At 39.8% G+C, this 22,918-nt stretch overlaps 1 non-coding gene across 1 annotated transcript; it reads left to right on the top strand.

Moving 5' to 3' along the window:
- Nucleotides 1-682: 682 nt before the first annotated feature.
- LOC127746822 (small nucleolar RNA R71) lies at nucleotides 683-789 on the top strand. The gene has a single exon (XR_008008634.1). It is a non-coding gene; the product is annotated as a small nucleolar RNA R71 (small nucleolar RNA).
- Nucleotides 790-22,918: the final 22,129 nt, after the last annotated feature.

Below are 22,918 nucleotides of genomic sequence, written 5' to 3'. Positions count from 1 at the left end.
CTCGCACTTCTTCCTTAAACACTTTATTGTCTTGGACTTCTCTGCATAAGTTTTCAAATAGAGCTTCAATCTTTGAGAGTCTATCATCTGTTGATGATGGTGGGTTGAGATTAGGTGGTTGAGAAGGTTGGTTAGATAGATGTTGGTAATATCTCTGTGAGTTGTTTTGATGAGTAGCATTATTGTTGGAGTTGAGGTTGTGGCATCTCTGATCTTGCCCTTAATCTTGTTGGTTTCCCCATCCAAAGTTGGGGTGATTTCTCCATCCAGAGTTGTAAGTTTTGGAGTATGGATCATGCACTTGTCTAGGTGAATTTCCAACATAGTTGGCTTGCTCCTAGTCACCTTCTTCTCCTATGTTTACTCCTTCTTGAGATGATGATGAGGTGATGGCTGCTGCAACTTGGTTCTCCTCCATCTTCTTGGTAAGATCTGCTAGCTGCTTGGTGATCATCTTGTTTTGAGCTAACAATGCATCCATGTGGTTCAGCTCCATTACTCCTCTGGTGTTACTTCTTTCGGAGGCATAGAAGTATTCATTTTCAGCAACTGTTTCAATGACATCTATGGCTTCTTCAATGGTTTTCTTCTTATTTAGAGAGCCTCCTGATGAATGATTCACAGCCTTCTTTGATTCATAGGAAAGACCTTCATAAAAGATGTGAAGTTGAACCCACTCATTAAACATCTCTGGTGGGTATCTCCTTGTTAGTCTTTGAATCTCTCCCATGCTTCATAAAGTGTCTCACCATCTTGTTGTCTAAAAGTTTGCACCTCAGTTCTTAGTCTATTGATCCTTTGAGGAGGGTAAAATCTTGCTAAAAACTTGTTCACCACTTCTTCCCAATTAGTTAAGCTTTCCTTTGGGAAGAATTCAAGCCATTTGGATGCCTTGTCCCTGAGTGAAAAAGGGAACAAGAGCAACCTATAAACATGTGGATGGACTCCATTAGACTTCACTGTGTCACAAATCCTCAGGAAGGTGGTTAAGTGTTGATTAGGATCTTCTTGAGCACCTCCTCCAAATGAGCAATTATTTTGCACAAGAGTGATGAGCTGGGGTTTTAACTCGAAATTGTTGGCATGTATGGTGGGCTTCTGAATGCTGCTTCCACAGTTTCCTGGATTAGGATTGATATAGGATCCTAAAACTCTCCTTTTTTGCCCAGCCCAGTTTACATGGCCTTCTCTGGCATGATTATGAGCTTATTCTTCAAGATTGTTCTCCAAATTCTCTTCCATGTTGGGTTCAAAATACTCTTCCTCTCCTTCCTCAGCACCAATAATCCTTTTCCCTCTTGCTTCCCTTCTTAGTCTCCAAAGGGTTCTTTTAGGTTTTGAATCAAAGGATGTTGAAACCCCTTCTCTTCTCCCTATCATACAACAAACAGATTGCACAATAGGAGATAAAATGAAGAAACTATCCTTGTTAGAGTAATTATTAGTATGAGTGATGCAAATTATCAAACAGTTAGTGGGTTAGTGAGTAGAATTGTAATCAAAGGAGGAAAGAATGAAAGAAAAATAAAAGGGGGAGAACGGGGTGAGGAAGAAATTAAAGTAAACTGAAAGAAATTAACTGAATAAACTAAACAAAAAGAAAAATGCTCAATCTAGTGATCTTCAAACTTAATCATTGTTGATTCAAAATCAATCCCCAGCAACGGCGCTATAAACTTGATGCATGGAAACTTGTCTCTCAAAAAATTTCCCTTCGGCAAGTATACCGAATTGTCGTCAAGTAAAACTCACAATAGAGTGAGGTCAAATCCCACAAGGATTGATTGGTCAAGCAATTTTAGTTAGAAGAATATGCTAGTTGAGCTAAACAGAATTTAGATTGAGATGCAGAAATTTAAATGACTGGAAAGTAAATAACAGAAATTAAAGTGCAGAATCTTAAATGGGAATTTGGGGTAATGAGCATGAAATTAAATGGTAGAAAGTAAAGAGAATGGGTAAGATCAGAGATGGGGAAATCATTGGGTTCAGGAGATGTTGCATTCTCCGGATCAAGTTCATTCTCATCTCTTCCTCAATCAATGTATTCATTGATCTCCATGGCAATCTTAAGTGATTGGATCCCAATTCCTTGGCAATCCAATCTCTCTAAGCTTGAACAATTGCACAATTCCTTGATTTAATTGCTCATGGGAAGAGATGAAGTGTGGTCACTGATTATACCACATGTATTTCCAAATCAAAGTGTTGGGAGGATTACATGTCACTATATCCACCCAAACCCCAATTTGGTCCAACATGAGAAAGCATTTCTAGCATGATCTCCTCATCCCTTTTCCAAGGATCAAAGGAGATCCAATTATGGAGAGTTTCTTTTCCAAGACAACTAACCAATTGAATTAAGATCGAAAGCTTTCTAGTAAGATTAAGAGAAAAGAAAGAAGAAGAAGAATGAAAACTATAATTGATCCATCAAATTACAACAGAGCTCCCTAACCCAATGAAAGGTGTTTAGTTGTTCAAAGCTCTACAAATGAAAAATGACATAAAAGAAGAATCCATGCTAAAAGTGAAGAAAAGTAAATCTATAGAGAGTAGTTCCCAAAATTGCCAAGCTTCTCTATAGTTCAAAACTACTCCTATATATACTACTCCTCTTGATCTTCTAGTGAGTTCTTCAAGTCTTGGATGTGGGCTTTGGATCTTGAGTTGAAGCAGTTCTCATCTTTAGTGGGCCCAACTTGCAGAGAAAGATGAATTAGGCTTTGGGTATTTAGTAAGATTTAACGATGATTGCCATTGTGGGTTCGAGAACGTTAGTGGCATTCACTTTTTCCACTAACGTTCCAACCTCATATATCCACGTTAAATCCAACATTAGTGGTCTTAACGTGACCACTAACGTTGCTTTCTCAAAACATGGTTAACGTTATTGGGACTCACTTTTCCCAATAACGTTGGCTTATACCCCTTTGCAAACGTTAATGGGAATCACTTTTCCCATTAATGTTGCTTAATGCCCCTTTGTTCCTACGTTAGAGTCCATGTTAGTATAGCTAACGTGACTCTTAACGTAGGTGTGATCTGATGATAAGTCATCTTAGCCTAGTTTCACTAGCCTTTTTCTTTGTTTTCACTAGGTTTTATGCACTTTCTTGCATTCTAAGTAAGTAATTTGGAATGAAAATGCATGACTTCTTTAAATCAAACAACCACCATTTAATTGATGCTAAATCATGAGGTTTGGGCTAAAATTAATTGATTTTTAATGATTTATAAATCTTGTGAATTTGGTGATACTTTGATTGGTTGTTTTGATTAATTGTAGGTGAAAAAAAGAAGAAAACAAGAAAGTGTGGCTTAAGAAGTGTGGCTCAAGGAAAAGAAAAGTGTGGCAAAGAACATAAGGAAGCGTGGCACATGAAAGGAGGGAAGCCACAATGCTCTCCCCAAGAGCTCAGTGCTCTCCAAAGGAGCACAACAATAAACAAAGGAAGCAATGTCTCAATGCTCTGCTCACCTTGTGAGCTGAGCACAATTTGAAGCCAAGAAACAAGGAAAGGAAAAATAATGCTCAGCTTACCAAGGGAGCATTATCGGGCATTCATCAAAAGAAATTCAAGGAAATTATTTGCCAAATGCCTTCTCCAAAAGTCGAACCAAGAACCAAGGGGGAGTGGGGAAGCGCTACTCACAAGGAAAACAAGCCAAGAATTGGGCAAATGCATCCTCCAAGGTTCGAACCAAGCACCTCAAGGAAGAGAACAGAGAAAAGCGCTACTTCCCTCACAAAGAAAAGAAAGCAGCGTGCCTTCACCAAGGGTTCGAACCAAGCACCTTAAGGAAGAGAAGAGAGAAAAGGGCTACTTCCCACACAAAGAAAAGAAAGCAGCGTGCCTTCACCAAGGGTTCGAACCAAGGACCTCCCTTGGAAGCTCCAATGCTCCGCTCACATGGAGAGCTGAGCGCTACTCCTTGGTGCATCACACAAGAGCTTGACGCGGCCAGGGAACAAGACACGCACAAGGCATGCATGCAAGGCCCCAATGCTCAACTAACCTGGTGAGCAGAGCATTCCCCTGGTGCCTTCACCAACATTGCATGCTACAAAGGATCCCCACACAAAGCCTCAATGCTCAGCTCCCCACTTGAGCTGAGCATCCTCCTGGAAGCAAATTCTCCATGGGCTGAAAATTGAATTAAAAAACCAACTTAATTCATTTCTTCACCAAATGAAATGCCCACCCAAATTCTAAAAATTCAAGAATAGAAAGTGTATAAATAGAAGCTAGTTTGATTTAGTTAGGACCTCTAGAATCACTTTTGAATTTTCTTTTAACTTTCATTTTCATTTTTTTAGCTTTTACTTTTGGAATTTAGATCTTAGAGAATTGGAAAGGAAAATTGATCTCTCTTCTTCCTTGTTCTTGCTTGAGCACTCTTTACTTTTTATTTTCGATCTTGGGTAAAGAATTGAAGAACTTCTGTTTCAATCTCACCTTGAGATCCATTGCTTAAATTTTCTGCATAATTGAATTTCAATTTCCATTTACTGCTTCATCTTCTACTCTTTCTGCAATTTACTTTCCTTTATTTCTTTTGCAAATTGTTCTTGGTGGATCAAGGAAGGATTTGAGATCTAGACTTGCTATATAGTCTCCTCCACTCCTGAGATCTTCAACCTTTTTTAAATTGCTGCAAATTAAGCATCGCTCACTTTTTGTTTTTAATTCTTCAAAGCATTTCACTCTTCTGTTTGAGATCAACTTCAATTCAACTCATCTTTTGCTTTTCTACTTGTTGCAATTTACTTCTGCTTGTTTAAATTCTGCAATCCCAATTCCCAATTTCTTTTATGATTCAAGCAATTTACATTTCTTGCATTTTAAGCTTCAGCCATTTATATTTCTTGCAATCTAAGTTTCTGCACTTTATATTACTTGCACTTTAAGATTCAGCCTCTTTACTTTCTTTGCTCTTTAATTTACTGCAATTTTTCCCTCTCCCTTTGCATTTCACGCAATTTAGTTTCTGCCAATTACAAACAACTCAACCAATACTTGATTCGCTTGACTAAATCAACCACTAAACAAAAATTGCTCAATCCTTCAATCCCTGTGGGATCGACCTCACTCATGTGAGTTATTATTACTTGATGCGACCCAGTACACTTGCCGGTGAGTTTCGTGTTGGATTGTTTTCCACACATCATGATCCACCTTCGAGAGCGTTAGTGACACTCACCTTTGTCACTAACGCTCCAAATGCCATATTCTCTACGTTGGAACTCACGTTAACTAAGTTAACGTGGCTCTTAACGTAGTAGTGATGCCACCTTCCAACGTTAGTGACAAAAGTGAGTGTCACTAACGTTGGCTCTTTGATCTCAACTCCACGTTAACTTTCACGTTAATAGTCTTAACGTGAAAGTTAACGTAGGCAATGCTAGATGGTCCAACGTTAGTGACAAAATTGATTGTCACTAACGTTGGCTTTTGTTTTCTCTTCCACGTTAGAGTTCACGTTAACTAAGTTAACGTGACTCTTAACGTGGATCATTGCCAAGTTCTCCAACGTTAGTGGTGTTCACTTTTACCATTAACGTTGGAGTTCCTTTTTCTTCTACGTTAACTACCACGTTAACTTCGTTAACGTGGCAAGTAACGTGAGCTTTGGATGGCTTCGTAGGCGTTATTGGTGATCACTTTTCTTGTTAACATTGTAAGCTTTACCATTCCACGTTAATGTTCACGTTAACTAGGTTAACATGAATACTAACGTGGTTCTTCCTTGCTTTCTTTGCCCTGCAAAAAAGCAATTAAAGTGCATCAAAGCTCTAGCCAAAGTCATGAGATTATGCATCATCAATTTATCATGCAATTCTAGCAAAATACTCATTAAATTATGCAAAGTTCACAAAAGTTGCTTGAATCAAGGTGTGAGTGTAATTTCATCCAAAACTTACCTTATTCACTAAGAAAATGCATGAAACTACCCTAAAATAGTAAAGAAAAGGTCAGTAAATCTGGCCTAGATGCCCTGGCATCAAGTTTCATCATTGAACTAAGTGTGAATTGAACTTGTTAAATTGCAAAAATTCATTTTGTAATGCAATATGGATTAATTTTGTGTTTTGTAATTCTTTGTGTGAAGTCAATTGATGAATCTAATTGAGAAAGACATGTTCATATATTGAATTTGCTTTGTCATGGATGATCTTGACCAATGTGCATATGCCTTTCTCTCATATTGAACCATTGAAATATGTTCTTTCTTTTTATATATGCATTATATATGGTTAAATTGTTTTAAGTGCTTAATGGTTGCTTGATTGAAAACTCAATTGTTTTCTCCATTCTTCCTTTCAGAATAAGGACCACTCAACGAGAGAAACAAGCTTCCGCTTCTAAGAAACTGGCCTCAAAACCCAAGAAACTAGTTGAGCAAGTCATTGTGCTATGGAGTCCTGACTTATCCGTACTGGCTAAAGATCCGATTAAGTATGCCAACCAATATTGTGCACTTCAATATGGGAAATTCCAGGATAGCAAGAAGTTGCATGTCGAGTGACAACTGAAGATGGATGAGCTACCCTCGAGCTTTGGGCATTAGTGAATTCTCACATTGAAAGCCAAGGTTGGAGCCTTTTGGATAGGGAATTGAGGAAAGCGAATGAACCATGGGTGTTGGAGTTTTATGCCAGCCTCAAGTCCGTTCTTGTCCAGGGCAAACAAATTCCCATCATAGAAGGTGCAATTGCAAAGATACTGAACATTCCGCCTAAGATAAAAGGGCGGTGTTTTCATGAGAAGGCACAAGCCAGACTTAGCATGGGTTATGAGTTTGGAGGATAATCATAGGCCAATCAGACTCCCGATTAAGCAACTTACTTTTGATGCTCGGATATGGCAACAACTCTTGACTAACTATGCCATACCAACTACTCATGAGACCAATATTACATGGGAGATGTTTGTTTTGGTTTGGGTTGTGTTAGAGGGAGAGCCGGTGAATTCGCCCAAGGTTATCAAGCATTCGATGTGGAAGGTGTTGATATCTATCAAGCGGAAGGTAGCTTTTCCAGTTATGATCACTAACATGATTGCCAAAGCCGGCCTTGAGTGGGAGGAAGATGATTATACACCTACCTTGGCAAACAAGGACCTATATATTTCTCATGGCGATTGGCTGAAGGATCACTTGGGCTTTGGTGATCAATGCAAGAGGAAGAAGAGAAAAGTAATCAGAGGATACTTAAACTAATCAAAGATTCTATTAAAAAGTCCACTTAACCATATTAATCCTATCTTGATCCTAGCCCCATTACAACCCTTTAAAGACCTCATGATAAGTGTGTTCATGCATTAAGTATGTGTTAATTGTTAGATGAAGAGCAAATATGAGAAAGCATGATTATTGGAGAATTCAGTGATTAAACCCTAAACACTAAGCGATTAGAGTGTACGCACATCTGGTGACGAGTTCGATTGCTCAATTCTATTTCTCCACACCCTATTTATTTTGTTTTGCAAGTTGCTCAATTATGAACTCGAATAAACTCTTTGGATTATGATTGCATTGCACTTGTGACTCGTTGTATCCCTATATGCTTATTTACTTGCTTGGAAGTTTGGTTGTTTGTTTTTTTTCCAATTTCATAGGACATTATGGTATAGATATAGGTAGATATCATGCATTAGTATAGTTGCATACACATGAGTAGTTGCATTCAATAACTTCCTTCTTTTACTTTCTCATTTTGATTAGCATGAGGACATGCTATTGTAAGTGTAGGGGAATTGATGAATCCATATTTGACGATAATTTCTGGCTTGAAATGAATGGATTTCACCACATAATCTTACATTTATTCACTAAAATAGCATGCATTTGTGATTTCCTTCCAAATTGTACGTAATTGCAAAAAACATGCTTTTTAGGCTCCAAAATTGATAATTTTAATTCTCTTAAATTTCATTCAATGCCTTGATATGTCTGTTATGTGATTTTAGGTCTTAGGAATCAAGGTTAGATTGGAAGAGATGGAAAAAGGAGCAAGCGAGAGTAGAAAATCATGAAGAAATGAAGATTTTTGGATATCTGCATCTGTGCGTACGCATTATTGTAGCGTGCATATGCACACTTCATTTTCCATTGTCCGCTTACGCGGACCACATTGCCATATACGCAGGACTACTATCACATGACTTATTAGTGGAAATACGCTGGGGGCGATTTCTGAGCTGTTTTTGGCCCAGTATGAAGCCCAATTCGAAAACTAGAGTCTGGGGGTGAAGCAAGCTTCAAGAGACATTCCATTAGTATAGTTGTTAAGTTAAAAAATTAACCAAATTAATTAGTGATGACAAACATTATTTAATTGAGCAAAATAAATAATTAAATGTTGATTGTTTATAATTATGTAAAGCTAATTATTTATTGTTACAGGCCAAAAACAAATTAATACTGTAGCCCAAAATTGAATGAAAATGAAACAAGGCTGGTGGGATAAAATGAAAATAAAGCCCAAAAGAAATAAGAATAGAAGGCAACGGGCTGAACTCAATTTAGATCCGATCCAAGCCCAGCTACTTCTCTCAGATTAAAAGCTTTTCTTTTATCTTTCACCAAAGGCAACATCTACCTTCTCCCTCATGGTCAAAACTTAGAAAAAGTAAGAAAAAGAGCTTAGCTTCTAAGCTAATCACAGAAGAAGAAGGAAAGAGAAGGTTAAGCAAGGAAGGGTAAGGTCTAATCAAACATTTCAAACCACATCAAGAAAAAGATCAGAAGCTAAACGGTAACCCATTTCCTTATACATGCATCATATCTTCTTCTCATCTTCCCAACTTTCTACTCAGTCTGAAATGGGATACAAAGGAAAGTTTATTTCTGTTCTTTACCACTATGTATCTACGGTCACAAGTGATTCTTGGGAACCAAGTAATTTTTCAATGGCTCAGATTTGGTTTACCATTGGAAGACTTTTGTGGTTGCTATTTTATGGTTTTTGGTCAACAAGAGAAGGTCAGAAGCAAAATTTCAACTCTGAGGAAAAATGAAAAAAAAAGTGAGTTTGTGGGTTGGTAAAGTACAGAGCTCAAAAATTTGACCTAGGAAGAAGAACCCAGCAACATGCAAGGAGATAAAAGAAGATTTTCTGTTCATTCAGAGGTAAGGAGAGAAAACCAGAGTTTGGTGAGTTGTGCTCTCTGAAGAGTTTCCTGAAGAAGTTCCTCTACTTGGATAATGCTTTCTTTCAAAGAAGCATTCCGCCAATATTGAAGAACTAAATCAGAGGCTTGCAAATCTGGTTTATCACATAGCAAAGAGGCTATTGATGAAGTCAATCTCCTTCATGTTTTATAGATTGTAATTTACTTTTCAATGTTTATCTTTCTGTAATTTCTTGAGTGAAAAGGCATAGTGAGAGAGCTCAAGTAAAAGCCATGAGTGGAAAAAGGCTGAGTGATAATCCTGTGAAATTGGTGTATGTAATACTTTTAACTATAGTGGAAATTCCTCCATTGTTGTGGAGGAGACTGGACGTAGGTTGTTAGCTTTTCTCTTCTCTGATGTGTTCTATTTTCTGATATTCATGAGACAAAAATAAATTGTCTCTTAAATTTCCACTGCTGAGTACTAACAGAATCAAAATTGAATGATTGTATTAATGGGTCTTTTCAGTAACTTAAAAAGAAGGCATAGATTCAACCCCGCTTCTTTAAGCCTACTACAACCTTCAATTGGTATCAGGAACTAAGGTCTCAAGAATCAATCTTAACCGTCTACAGTAAAGATCCAATGGCAAACAACTTGGGCACAGCCACAGTTGACTACACCCTCACTGAACGCCAGTTAAACAACCGGCCACCTTTCTTCAACGGGAAAAACTCTGCCTACTGGAAAGCGAGGATGAGGATTTTCATCCAATCCATTGACTACAACATATGGAAGATTGTTGTTAGTGGTCCAAAGATCCCAACAAAAATAAGTGCTGATAGAGTGGTGACTCCAAAAGAAGAAGCTGAGTGGAATAAAGATGATTAGAAGAAGATGGAGCTGAATGCTAAAGCCATCAACCTTCTTCACTGTGCTATCAGCTTTGAAGAGTACCGAAAGGTGTCTAGATGCAAGACAACCAAAGAAATCTGGGAAAAACTCTAGGTTACACACGAAGGCACTAAACAGGTCAAAGAAACGAGGATTGATATGCTGCAAAAAGAGTACGAGATGTTTAATATGAAGGATGGAGAAAGCATTGATGAAGTGTTTGAGAGATTTTAAATCATAATCAACAACCTTGATACTATGGGTACAAACTACACAGAACAAACCCTAGTAAGAAAACTCCTTAGAAGCCTCACAAAAGAATGAGAAACCACTGCAACTGTCCTAATTGAGAGCAAAGAAAAAGGGAATAGCCTTCAAGTAAAAAATAGAACCAAAAAAGAGTGAGTCAGAGCGGTTGTGTCCGACATGATGATGATGGCCGGAGTCACCGTGTCCGACTTATTGGACTTGGTGGTGGTGCTGATCCTTCGTCACCAGAGGATGGTGGTACCTGCAAGGTACTCTGATGCTTAAGTTAGCAAGGGTATTAAGCAGGTTTTTTAGTAGAATCAAAGTATGAGTTATACTTGGGTGCTCCAGTGTATTTACAATGTTGTGGAGTGACCTTTGCTGAGGATAAGATAGTTATCTTATCTTATCTTTGAGTGAAGTCATCTTATCTTTAAGGGAACCACCCTTATCTTTCTAGGCTTTGGGCTGCCTTTAGATTTGGGTCGTGTTCCTTTGTTTGGGCCTTCTTTGGGCTTTTGTAGCGGTTTGGCCAACTTCTTTTAGGAAGAGGTCAGATAATCCTGGTCTGAACAGGTCGGTCGACTTGTCTTCAGTTAGCTCGGGTCGTACAGCTCGACCCAGGACCTGAATAGTGCCCCTGCTTGATCTCGGTCTTTTCTAAGGTTGAGTCCTTTAGACTTCGATCATTTTCGAAAAAGCCGAGCTCGAGCATTTTTTATCTCGCTTTGCAAAGCTTGAATGTGGAGCGCTTTTTCTCTCTATTCCTTAATGACAGCGCGTTTCATTTTTTGTGCTTCTTTGTTTTTTTGGGAACGTGCAAGGGTTTTAAAGGCTCATTAATCCCTCCCCTTTTTCCGTTTCTTTTGCTTCCCTCCTTGTTTCATTTTTGAATTTTCTCAACAGTTCCCTTAGTCTTCTATCTTCACTGTAGCTTCTTTGTCTTTGCTTTGCTCGCGATTCTTACGTTCTCTTGACTCCCAGTTTTTCACATCTTTGCTCTTTTCTTGGAGGTGATCATTCAACGTGGCTTTAACCTCGCAACGCTTATTTTCTTCCTCCTTGCTTACAGGTTAGTCCCCCTTTTATCTTCACGCCGTTCCTTTGTGGTTGCCTTGCTGTGAAAGTTTTGCCTTTGGCTTGATTTTGTTTGGAAATTTTGGATCTTTCTTAGCTTATTGCGTTTGATTGCTTCTGCTATGTGTGCTGCTTTCTTTAATTTGTAGGATCCTTCATTGTTTCTTGGAAGTCAATGCATTTTAGGGTTTTATTACTGTTTCTAATTGTGCCTTCTGTTTAGAGATGAGCTTGTGTGATTCTAAAAGAAAAAGTTGTGCTTTTGATGTTTGATACGTGATAGTTCCCTTTGCTAAAAAATGGCTATGATTTTGATAGCTTATTGACTTGTAACCTTTCCTTCGGAGTGTTATTTTGACTAAAATTGGGTTATTTCTTTGCTTGGGGGACGTTGAGACATAGATTTTCCTTGAGTCCTCGTTCAGTTACTACCTCTAAAGGATGCCCCTGGACCTTTGGTGAGGGTCCTGGGGTTTCCTTTTGTTTGTTGTGTCTGACTTCTTGACACTTATATGCTTTAGTTCGAGTTGTATCCATTTATGCCTGAGTTGCTCTCTTTGACTTGCCCGAGCTGTTTAATTAGTAACCCATTTTCCTTTTTCTTACTGTAGGATTTTAGTTGACCCATGTTATCTCGCAAAAATATTGTCGGGACCTCTTCCAGAGTCCCTGAGGGCATGTCGGACTGGCTGGACTCCCTCGTGTTGATGTGTGTTTCTGTGGTAAATTCTTAGTACTGTGTGGAGCTGAGAAAACATCACCAGATTTGTAGTGATCGGGAGCAGGAGAAAAATTATGAGCTAGTAGCACCTGATTCTGATGAGAGGGTTTGTTTCCCTACTTCTGTCCAGGGGGAACGTCCCTTCTTTTATGCCTACGACTATTTTTTCAGTCAAATGAACATTACTTTTTCTTTTACTTATTTGGAGACCAATTTGTTGTGGTCATGCAATGTGTCTCAATTCCAACTTCATTCGAATTCATGGGGTTTTGTTAAGATTTTTCAGTTGTTGTGCCAGGAACTAGATGTTAAGCCTTCTCAAACTCTATTCCTTTACCTTTTTGTCTTGACCAAACCTAGAATTTCTGCCAAAAAAAAGCTTTCTGGGTTTCTTTTCGGTCTGCCCAAGGAAAGAAGGTATTTTCGATGTATGATGAGTCTTTTAGAGACTTCAAGAATTGTTTCTTTAAGGTCCGAGCTGTTGAAGGAGCTCACCCCTTTTTCTGGATGAGAATAATGAGCCAGCCTTTCCTTTAGAGTGGAAAAAGAATGTTGTGGTGTCGAGGTATTCATGGGAGATGTTGGACAAGGTTGAACAGGCCTTTGTTAACGTGTTGGAGGAGAACTGGGGACAACCTCCTTATCTCGATACAAAAAATTTTTTAGGGGATCCCTCGCTTCTCCGAGCTGAGCTGGTTAGTGACCGATTTCCTTTCTGTGTTGCATTGTTTGTTTCTTGTTGATTTCTTTTTTCTTTCCCATTTATAACTTGGTTTCTTGCTGTGTATATCCTGAGATGATTAAAAACAATGACTCCATAAAGGCTTTTAAGAAGGCGAGAAAAGCTACAGCTGCTCTGAACATCTCAGCCAAGGCTAGGGAGGGAAGATCTTCTTGGGTTCCTCCCAAGAAGCCTATGTCGGATACGTCTGGGCCGAGAAGGGTTATCCCTACTCCCTCGGCCCATTTAGTTGATCCTCCTCGAAGTGCTGCTGCTACTTCTTCTGGTCCTACTGGTCTGCCGCTGATAAAACAAAAGACTGTTGAGCCTTTTAATCTTGATGCCACCGATTTTGATGTTGTGGGGTTTGTCGACCATCAAATTGCTCCATATGGTGTCATGCCTACGGATGATGTCTCCATTCTTCATCATTTAGACTTCATTATGTAGAGTAGTGTCAAGATGGCACACATAGGAGCGGCCTTATTCCGAACTGCCCAAGATGTTCCTGTTCATGCCATGAAGGCTTTCATGGAAGAGGCCAAGTCGGAGTATGATAGGATCAAGGTTTCGAAAGAGGAACTTGAGGTGAAGATAGAAAAGCTGGAAAAGGATTTGGCAGGTGAGAAGACTCTGGCTACTGCTGTGGTGGCTTCTGTAAATCTGGCAGAGGAGATGGTGCAGAAGAATAAAGATAGTTATGTCTGGACATATAGGGAAATGGTAGAGCTTCGGGTGAGGTTATAATCTACTCAATCTAATTATGCCGAGCTCTAAGGTAATCACGTGGGCAATGTGACCGCTGCTTTTGAGAATCTGAAGGCTCAGGTTCGAGTCCTGGTGCCCGAGCTCGACCTCACTCTATTTAGCTTGGACAACATTGTAGTAGATGGAAAGATTGTCCCTAACGGCTTGAGTGATGATAATGTAGACGTAGACCCTCCTCCTGTGCTATCTGCCAAAGCCTCTGCTATCCTGGCTTCTTCAACTCCTGCTACTGAGGTCGGTCATCTCGAGTCGGACCCTGATGTCCAGATTCTGAACCGGCCTGATGGGACCGTGGATGCTGTTCGTCTCGCGACTCGTCCTCCTTCTCCCCAGGATGCTGCCACTATGGAGTCTTTGAATCCCTTGTAATTTTTAGATTTAGGATCTTTACGGCCCGGTTTGTGTGTCTTTGAACTCTTATTTTTTTTATCTTGTATGCTGGACTTTGGATATTTTGGTTGCTCTTCCTAGCAACCTTGTTTAGAAAAACAAAGTAACTTCTTGAGCTCTTTGAGGTCGACTCTTTGAGGTCGACCTCTTTTTTTGGTTCCCTTTGTGTTTGAATACTTGTAAATTGGTTTTGGGTGAGGTCGTGGCGAGCTGCGTTCCTTCTAGTGCGCGTTTTTCGTCTTGAGTTACTTTTAGTAATCTATTGGGTTTACTTTTTATAACTCTATTGCTTTACTTTGGCTTGGGCAACTTCTTCATGTCGGTCCCTTCTAGGTTATTTCTAGTAATATATTTTTTGGACCTTGTCCGGTCTCTTTTTATGGATTACTTTTTATAACTTTTTGTCGCTTTGATCGGCTTGGGTAAACTTCTTCATGTCGGTCCCTTCTAAGTTATTTCTAGTAATCCATTTTTTGGACCTTGTCCGGTCTCTTTTTATGGAATACTTTTTATAACTTTTTGTCCCTTTGATCGGCTTGGGCCGACTTCTTCATGTCGGTCCCTTCTAAGTTATTTCTAGTAATCCTCTTTCTAGGGCTGGCCAGGCCTATTTTTAGGGATTACTTTTTATAACTTTTTTTTACTTTAGTCGACTTGTCCGACTTCTTCATGTCGGTCCGTCTTCAAGTTATTTCTAGCAATCCATTTTTGTTAATACCTCGTCAAGTCTTTTCCTATGGATTTACTTTTCTATAACTTCTTGCATTATTTTGTTTTCAACTTTGCCGATTTGGTAGAAATTTAGTTTGATCCTTGCTTGGCCAACTTTTTTTATGAATTTGGTTTTCATATTTGTCGACCTTATCCTGGTCGGGCAGTGAGTTTGGATTTTCACTTTTGCCGACCTGTAACTTTATACTCGAGCGATGAATTTTGCGTTTCAGATTAATGCGTCTTGATGAGGAGAATTTGTAGAAAATCTAAAAAACTTTATTCAAGTATAAAATATGCGAATGTATACATGTGGGTGTTTCCCATTCTTAAGTCAGGTAATTTTGCAGATCTTGGCTCGGCGCCTCATTAAAAAACCTTTTTTGGGAAAAAGAGTGCACCTTTGTCCTAAGATCTTTTTATTACCTTTTAACTATAATACCTTCTTAGGTTGCAAGCGTGCCATGCTCTTGGTAGCTCTTGCCCCTCAAGTTCGAACACTTTGTCGTAGCTTTTTCCCAATACCTCTGTGACTCGGTAGGGTCGTTTCCAATTAGCTGCTAGCTTTCCTGCTCCAGGTCGACTTGTTCCGATATCATTCAGGATTAGGATGAGGTCATTGTTGGTGAAGCTTCGCTGCACTACCTTTCGATTGTATCTTAAGGTCATGCGGCGTTTTAGCGCTTCTTCTCTGATCTGAGCTCTTTCTTTGACTTCTGAGAGTAGGTTGAGCTCTTCCTTTTGAAGTTGGGAGTTAGCTTCTTCACTGTAGAGGATCGTTCTGGGAGATCTTTCTTTGACTTCTACCGGTATCATTGCCTCCATTCCATAAGCCAATCGGAAGGGTGATTCCTTTGTGGTGGAGTATGGAGTTGTCCGATATGCTCATAGGACTTGTGGGAGCTCTTCAGCCCAGGCTCCCTTTGCGTCCTGTAGCCTCTATTTTAACCCAGCTAGTATGACTTTATTGGCAGCTTCTGATTGTCCATTAGCCTGCGAGTGTTCTACGGATGTGAATTGGTGGTTTATCTAAAGTCGGCTACCAATTTTCTAAAACCTGCATCTGTGAATTGAGTGCCATTGTCTGTGATGATGGAGTAAGGAACCCCAAACCTTGTGACAATGTTCCTATATAGGAATTTCTGACTTCTTTGGGTGGTGGCATTGGCTATGGGCTCTGCCTCTATTCATTTTGTGAAATAATCTACCCCTACAATGAGGAATTTGACCTGTCCCGATCCTTGGAGGAAGGGCCCGAGGAGGTCGAATCCCCACTTTGCGAATGGCCAAGGTGATGTTATGCTGATGAGTTCTTCTGGTGGGGCGATGTGAAAGTTAGCATGCTTCTGACATGGTGGACATGTCTTAACGAACTCGTTGGCTTCTTTTTGTAAAGTCGGCCAGAAGAATCCGGCTCGGAGTACTTTCTTGGCAAGAGCTCGTGCTCCGAGATGATTGCCACATGTGCCAATGTGTATTTCTTCTAAGACCTCTTTTGTGTTAGAGGTCGGTACACATTTTAGTAGAGGTGTCAACATCCCTCTCTTATATAGGATGTCGTTTATGATGGTGTAATACTGTGCCTCCTGCTTTAACCTCTTTGCCTCCTTTTTATCTGTAGGAAGTATCTCTGATTTGAGGTAGCTGATTATGTGAGTCATCCACCCTTGATCCTGACCTGATATAGCTAGGATCATTTCTTCCTTCGAGATTGATGGGCTCTACAGTATTTCTTGGATGAGGCTCCTATTATTGCTCCCTGGTTTGGTGCTGGCTAATTTTGAGAGTGCGTCAGCTCGGGCATTTTGTTCCTGAGGTATATGCCGGATCTCGTATTCTTTGAATTGTCCAAGTTGTTCCCTGGTTTTGTCCAAGTACTTTTTCATGGCAGGGTCTTTGGATTGGTAAGTCCCTGCTATTTGTGAGATGATAACTTGTGAGTCGCTGAAGATGATAAGTTTTTGGGCTCCAACCTCTTTAGCCAGCATCAAACCAGCCAATAGCGCCTCATACTCAGCCTGGTTATTGGAAGCAGAAAACTCAAATTTCAGGGAGAGTTCAATTTGGGTTCCCTGATTACTTTCTATTATCACGCCTGCTCTGCTCCCAATTTTATTGGAAAAGTCGTCCACGTAAAGATTCTAATTTGTAGGGATTTTTGGGGTGTTAGTATACTCTGCAATAAAGTCGGCCAGATACTGTGATTTGATGGTTCTTTGAGCTTCATATTGGAGGTCGAATTTGGACAACTCGACTGCCCACTGTAGGATTCCTCCCGCTAAATCTGTTTTCTGCAAAATGCCTTTTATGGACTGGTTGGTCCGAACTTTAATGGTGTGAGCCTGGAAGTATGGGCAAAGTTGTCGAGAGGATAATATGAAAGTGTAGGCGAACTTCTCTATCTTTTGATAGTTCAGCTTGGACCCTTGTATCGCTTTGCTGATGAAATATATATGTTGCTATCCACTTTCGTCCTCTCTGACTAGTGCTAAAGCTTCTACCCGGCTTCCTACTGCAAGGTATAATATGAGTGCTTCTCCTTCCCGTGGTCGGGTAAGGATGGGTGGTTGTCCTAGGAATCTTTTGAAATCCTAGAAGGCTTGCTTGCACTCTAGTGTCCATTCAAACTTCTTTCCTTTCTTTAGTGTGGTGTAGATGGGGAGAGATCCTATGGCTGATCCGGCTAGAAATCTGGACAAGGCTGCCAGTCACCTATTGAGCTGTTGCACTTCTTTGACATAGGTCGGGCTTTTCATATCGAGTATGGCCTGAAACTTGTCCGGGTTTGCTTCGATTCCTCTTCGTGTGAGCATGAAACCCAAGAATTTGCCAGCTTCTTAGGTGCATTTTGCAAGGTTAAGTCGCAGGTGATGCTTTCTTATGGTACTGGTGGGTGAAATTGTGATCATCAACAATGGCTCCAAAGGCTTGGTGCTCTCAAACGTGAATCACACTTTGTCACAACTCTGCTCAACTAACCAGCAAGTGTAGTGGGTCATCCAAGTAATACCTTACGTGAGTAAGGGTCGATCCCACAGAGATTGTTGGTATGAAGCAAGCTATGGTCATCTTGTAAATCCCATTCAGGCGGATACAACTGTATTAAGAAATTATAGTATAGGCGAAGGAATAAAATAGTAAATAGTTACTCATATAATTCAATAGTGAGAATTTCAGATAGGTGTAAGGAGTTGCTGTGTTCCTTTTGAATCTCTGCTTTTCTACTGCTTTTATCCAATGTTTGTCACTCCTTTCTATGGCAAGCTGTATGTAGGGCATCACCGTTGTCAATGGCTACATCACATCCTCTCAGTGAGAAATTGTCCAAATGCTCTGTCACAGCACGGCTAATCATCTTCGGTTCTCAATCAGGTTGGAATAGAATCCAGTGATTCTTTTGCGTCTGTCACTAACGCCCAGCCTTCAGGAGTTTGAAGCTCGTCACAGTCATTCAATCCCAGAATACTACTCGGAATACCACAGACAAGGTTAGACTTTTCGGATTCTCATGAATGTCGCCATCAATTCTAGCTTATACCACGAAGATTCTGATTAAGGAATCCAAGAGATATGTGCCCGGTCTAAGATAGAACGGAAGTGGTTGTCAGTCACGCATTTATAAGTGAGAATGATGATGAGTGTCACGGATCATCATATTCATCTTGTTGAAGTGCAACGAATATCTTAGAATAAGAATAAGTCGAATTGAATAGAAAATAGTAGTAATTGCATTGAAACTAGAGGTACAGCAGAGCTCCACACCCTTAATCTATGGTGTGTAAAAACTCCACCATTGAAAATACATAAGTGATGAAGGTTTAGGCATGGCCGAGAGGCCAGCCCCCAAAACATGATCACAGGATCAAAAATACAATTCAGGATCCAGGATAAAAATATAATAGTAAAAAGTTCTATTTATACTAAACTAGCTACTAGGGTTTACAGAAGTAAGTAATTGATGCATAAATCCACTTCTGGGGCCCACTTGGTGTTTGCTTGGGCTGAGCTTGATCTATCCACGAGCTGAGGCTTCTCTTGGAGTTGAACGCCAAGTTGTAACGTGTTTTGGGCGTTCAACTCTGGTTCGTGACGTGTTTTTGGTGTTTGACTCCAGAATGCAGCATGGAACTGGCGTTGAGCGCCGGTTTACATCATCTAATCACAAATAAAGTATGGCTATTATATATTGCTGGAAAGCTCTGGATGTCTACTTTCCAACGCCGGTAAGAGCGAGCCATTTGAATTCTCGTAGCTCCAGAAATTTCATTTCGAGTGCAGGGAGGTCAGATTCCAACAACATCAGCAGTCCTTTGTCAGCCTCCTATCAGAGTTTTGCTCAGGTCCCTTAATTTCAGCCAGAAAATACCTGAAATCACAGAAAAACACACAAACTCATAGTAAAGTCCAGAAATGTAAATTTAGAATAAAAATGAATGAAAACATCCCTAAAAGTAACGAGATCATACTAAAAACTACCTAAAAACAATGCCAAAAAGCGTATAAATTATCCGCTCATCACAACACCAAACTTAAATTGTTGCTTGTCCCCAAGCAACTGAAAATCAATTAGGATAAAAAGAGGAGAATATACTATAAATTCCAAAATATCAATGAATATTAATTCTAATTATATGAGCGGGACTTGTAGCTTTTTGCTTCTGAATAGTTTTGGCATCTCACTTTTTCCTTTGAAGTTTAGAATGATTGGCATCTCTAGGAACTTAGAATTTCAGATAGTGTTATTGATTCTCCTAGTTAAGTTTGTTGATTCTTGAACGCAGCTACTTTTATGAGTCTTGGCCGTGGGCATAAGCACTTTATTTTCCAGTATTACCACCGGATACATAAATACCATAGACACATGACTGGGTGAACCATTTCAGATTATGACTCAGCTTTGCTAGAGTCCCAAGTTAGAGGTGTCCAGAGCTCTTAAGCACACTCTTTTTGCTTTGGATCATGACTTTAACCACTCAGTCTCAAGCTTTTTACTTGGACCATCATGCCACAAGCACATGGTTAGGGACAGCTTGATTTAGCCGCTTAGGCCTGAATTTTATTTCCTTGGGCCCTCCTATCCATTGATACTCAAATCCTTGGATCCTTTTTACCCTTGCCTTTTGGTTTTAAGGGCTATTGGCTTTTTCTGCTTGCTTTTTCTTTTTTTCTGAATTTTTTCGCCAAACTTTTTTTTTCGCAAGCTTTTGCTTTTTTCACTGCTTTTTCAGATTATCAATAACATTTCTCTTTGTTCATCATTCTTTCAAGAGCCAACAATTTTAACATTCATAAACAACAAGATCAAAATTATGCACTGTTCAAGCATTCATTCAGAAAACAAAAAGTATTGTCACCACATCAATATAATTAGACTAAATTCAAGGGTAATTTTGAAATTTATGTACTTCTTGTTCTTTTGAATTAGAAACATTTTTCATTTAAGAGAGGTGAAGGATTTATGGAATTATTCATAGCCTTAAGACATAGTTACTACATACTAATGATCATGAAATAGAGACACAAAACATAAACAAACATATCGAAAAAAAGAAAAACAAGAACAAGGAATGAGTCCACCTTAGTGAGGGTGGCGCCTTCTTGAAGGACCAATGGTGCTTTTTGAGCTCCTCTATGTCTCTTCCTTGCCTTTCTTGCATGATCCCTAATGATTTTGGTGCTCTTATCCTTAGTTGCTCTCAATAATTGTATGGAGGAAAATTTATCCCCTGAGGTATCTCAGGGATCTCTTGATTTGCAGTCAAATGCTCTTCTACTGAGCTATGGACCCTTGAGATGAATCTTTTGTCTTCCATTTCCTCTTTCTAAAGGTTTCTCTGGCCTTAGGTGCCATCAATGGTTATGAAAAAACAAAAAGGCTATGCTTTTACCACACCAAACTTAGAATGTTGCTCGCCCTCGAGCAAAGAAGAAAGAATGGAAGGAGAAGAAGATATGGAGGAGAGGGAGAGATGTGTATGTTTTGGCGATATGGGTGGGATTAGGTGGGGAAGAGATGGATGGATGTGAGTGGTGGATGAAAAACAGAAGGGATGACCATGAATGGAGAGAGAGAGGGTGAGGTAGGTGGGGATCCTGTGAGGTCCACAGATCCTAAGGTGTCAAGGATTTACATCCCTGCACCAATGAGGCATGTAAAATGCCTTTGCATGCAATTCTGGCGTTTGAACGCCAGATTGATGCTTGTTTTGGGCATTCAATGCCAGCTTTATGCTTGTTCTGGGCGTTCAACGCCCATCTACAGCATGTTTCTGGCGTTGAACGCCAGCTTTCCTCAGTGTACAATCCTGGCATTTAAACGCCAGATTGCTGCATGCTTCTGGTGTTCAACGCCAGATCCATGCTCTGTTCTGGTGTTGAACGCCAGCCAGATGCTCCTTACTGGCGTTTAAACACCAGTAAGTCCTTCCTCCAGGGTGTGATTTTTCTTCTGCTATTTTTTTATTCTGTTTTTAATTTTTGTATTTTTTTTCGTGACTCCACATGATCATGAACCTAATTAAACACAAAATAGCAATAAAATAAAAATAAAATTAGATAAATAAAAATTGGGTTGCCTCCCAATAAGCGCTTCTTTAATGTCACTAGCTTGACAGTGGGCTCTCATGGAGCCTCACAGGTGATCAGGTCGATGTTGTAGACTTCCAACACCAAACTTAGAGTTTGAATGTGGGGGTTCAACACCAAAATTATAGTTTGGTTGTGGCCTCCCAACACCAAACTTAGAGTTTGACTGTGGGGGCTCTGTTTGACTATGCATTGAGAGAAGCTGTTCATGCTTCCTCTCATTACCAAATAACTTGGCATTTAGCTTCATGATGGCTCCTAGATATTGAGCAACTTGCTCTTCAGTTATATCTTCATCCTCTTCAGAGGAAGAATAGTTCTCAGAGCTCATGAATGGTAAAAGGAGGTTTAATGGAATCTCTATGGTCTCTATATGAGCCTCAGATTCCTTTAGGTCCTCAATAGGGAACTCCTTCTTGGTTGGGAGACGTCCCATGAGGTCTTCTTCATTGGGATTCACGTCCTTCCCTTCCTCCTTGCATTCGGCCATATTGACTATATCAATGGCCTTGCACTCTCTCTTTGAATTCTCTTCAGTATTGCTTGGGAGAGTATTAGGAGGAGTTTCAGTTACTTTCTTACTCACCTGGCCCACTTGTGCCTCCAAACTTCTAATGGAGGACCTTGTTTCACTCATGAAACTTAAAGTGGCCTTAGACAGATCAGAGACTATGTTTGATAAGTTAGAGGAGCTCTGTTCAGAATTCTCTGTCTGTTGCTGAGAAGATGATGGAAAAGGTTTGCTATTGCTGAACCTATTTCTTCCACCATTATTAAAGCCTTGTTGAGGCTTTTGTTGATCCTTCCATGAGAAATTTGGATGATTTCTCCATGATGAATTATAGGTGTTTTCATAAGGTTCACCCATGTAATTTACCTCTGCCATTGCAGGGTTCTCAGGATCATAAGCTTCTTCTTCAGAAGATGCCTCTTTAGTACTATTGGATGCATTTTGCCATCCATTCAGACTTTGAGAAATCATGTTGACTTGTTGAGTCAACACTTTGTTCTGAGCCAATATGGCATTCAGAGCATCAATTTCAAGAACTCCCTTCCTCTGAGGCATCCCATTATTCATGGAATTCCTCTCAGAAGTGTACATGGATTGGTTATTTGCAACCATGTCAATGAGTTCCTGAGCTTCTGCAGGCGTTTTCTTTAGGTGAAGGATCCACCTGTAGAATGGTCCAATGACATTTTGAAAAACTCAGATAGACCATAATAGAATATATCTATTATGGTCCATTCTAAAAACATGTCAGACGGACACTTTTTGGTCATCTGCTTATATCTTTCCCAAGCTTCATAGAGGGATTCACCATCTTTTTGCTTGAAGGTCTGAACATCCACTCTAAGCTTGCTCAGCTTTTGAGGAGGAAAGAATTTATCCAAGAAGGCCGTGACCAGCTTATCCCGGGAGTCCAGGCTATCTTTAGGTTGTGAGTCCAACCATATTCTAGCTCTATCTCTTACAGCAAAAGGAAAAAGTATGAGCCTGTAGACTTCAGGATCTACTCCATTTGTCTTAATAGTCTCACAAACCTACAAGAACTCAGTTAAAAACTGGTAAGGATCTTCAGATGGAAGTCCATGAAACTTTAAGTTCTGTTGCATTAGAGCAACTAATTGAGGTTTCAGCTCAAAATTGTTTGCTCCAATGGCATGAATTGAGATGCTTCTTC

The sequence above is a fragment of the Arachis duranensis genome, chromosome 4 (assembly GCF_000817695.3).
Source record: "Arachis duranensis cultivar V14167 chromosome 4, aradu.V14167.gnm2.J7QH, whole genome shotgun sequence".
In the NCBI taxonomy this organism is placed as follows: Eukaryota; Viridiplantae; Streptophyta; class Magnoliopsida; order Fabales; family Fabaceae; genus Arachis; species Arachis duranensis.
The sequence above is the reverse complement of the archived record's forward strand: the minus strand, read 5'-3'. Positions and strand labels throughout refer to the sequence as shown.